We start from the raw sequence: 1832 nt of genomic DNA, 5'->3' as shown, positions 1-1832 counted from the left end.
GTCCTAAGAGGTGTTGTGGTTTCCATCTTGCTCTCTTGGGTCACGTGTTCAGGAAGGGCCAACGGCCATTTCATGAGGACATTGCAGCGGTTCTCCGGATAGGTCCGTAAGGTGAGGACCTGGGGTTTCCTGCCAATAGCTATGTGAGTGTGCCATCTTGGAAGCAGATTCTCCAGCCCCAGTCAAGCCTTCAGATGACGGCAGCCCTGGCTGACACCGTACCTGCAATCTTATGAGAGACTCTGGGCTACAGTCACTCTGCTAAGCTGCTCCCAAATTCCTGACCCACAGAAACTATATCAGATAAAAACCTATGTTTGGGTTTTTTGTTTTTGTTTTAGTTTGGGTTTTTTTGTTTTGTTTTGTTTCACACCACTAAGGGTTTATTATTATTATTATTATTATTATTATTATTATTACACAGAAAAAGAGAGAGAGAGAGAGCATGTGTGCAAATAGGGAAGGGGTAGAGGGAGAGTGAGGGAGAGAATCTTAAGCAGGCTCCATGCTCAGTGTAGAGCCCAACATGGGGCTTGATCTTACAACTGTGAGATCATGGCCTGAGCTGAAATCAAGAATACGAGGCTCCGCCAATTGAGCCACCCAGGCACCCCTTGGACCACTAAGTTTTGGGAGAATTTGTCATGCAGCAATTGATAACATATATATTATGTGTTAATTTTACATCAAAAAGACAAAAACTGTTGAACTCTGGTTAATGGTATATATACACTAAAATATTTAGGGAGAAGACTACAGATGTGTGCATTTTGAAATGCATCAAAGAATAATGTGGATTAATGAATAAATAGAAGGATGGATAGGCAGATATGCAATAGAGAGTATAGCAAAATGTGAATGGTGGAATGAGGTGGGAGGTTCTCTGCAAAATTCTTTTTACTTTGCTGTATGTTTGAACATTTTCAGATTAAAATGAAAGGGGGAAATGGCTGAGTAATTTCTCAACTTCATTTGATGATGGTCCACAAAGCTTCATTTGATGGTGATAATGATGATGAAAATGGTGATGGTAATGATGATAGTGATGGTGATGGTGATGATGGTGATGGTGGTGGTGATGATGGTGATGGTGATGGTGGTGGTGATGGAAATGATGGTGATAATGATAATGATGATGGTGATGGTGATGATGATGGTGATGGTGGTGGAAATGATAGTGATAATGATAATGATGATGGTGATGGTAATGATGATGGTGATGGTGATGGTGATGATATGATGGTGATGGTGATGGTGGTGGTGATGGTGATGGTGATGGTGATGATGGTGATGTAATGGTGATGGAAATGATGGTGATAATGATAATGGTGATGGTGATGGTAATGATGATGGTGATGGTGATGATAATGACGATGGTGATGTGGTGATGGTGATGGTGATGATAATGACGATGGTGATGGTGATGATAATGACGATGGTGGTGGTGATGATAGTGATGATGGTGGTGATGGTGGTGATGATGGTGATGGTGATGATGGTGATGATGGTGATGGTGATGATGATGATGGTGATGATGATGATGGTGATGATGGTGATGATATAACTGTATCTCATTTACTCCTCAGTTTGTACATTTCACAACAATAACTATATATTTGAATGGCCAAAGGATTGGGTGAATGGTCCTGAGTGACACCAGGGAAGGGTGTGGAGCCACAGAGAGACCTGGGGACCCAAAGGGGTCTAAGGCTGGGACGCTGAGGACAGAGAATGGGATCTTCACATTACAGGCATGGAGGAAACAGGAATCATGCCAAGGACTAAGTCAAGCTGGCTGCTCTGCTGGTGAGGCTAAGAGGACAGTGACAACA

The 1832-nt window shown here is 42.4% G+C and overlaps 1 protein-coding gene across 6 annotated transcripts in view; it reads left to right on the top strand.

The window, feature by feature from the left end:
- The window catches only part of FHAD1 (forkhead associated phosphopeptide binding domain 1), a 115841-nt gene that overhangs the window by 31053 nt on the left and 82956 nt on the right, over positions 1-1832 (top strand). The gene's annotated exons all lie outside the window — the stretch shown is intronic.

This window comes from Suricata suricatta, chromosome 8 (genome assembly GCF_006229205.1).
Source record: "Suricata suricatta isolate VVHF042 chromosome 8, meerkat_22Aug2017_6uvM2_HiC, whole genome shotgun sequence".
Taxonomy (NCBI): domain Eukaryota; kingdom Metazoa; phylum Chordata; class Mammalia; order Carnivora; family Herpestidae; genus Suricata; species Suricata suricatta.
This window is presented reverse-complemented; position numbering and strand designations above follow the sequence as displayed.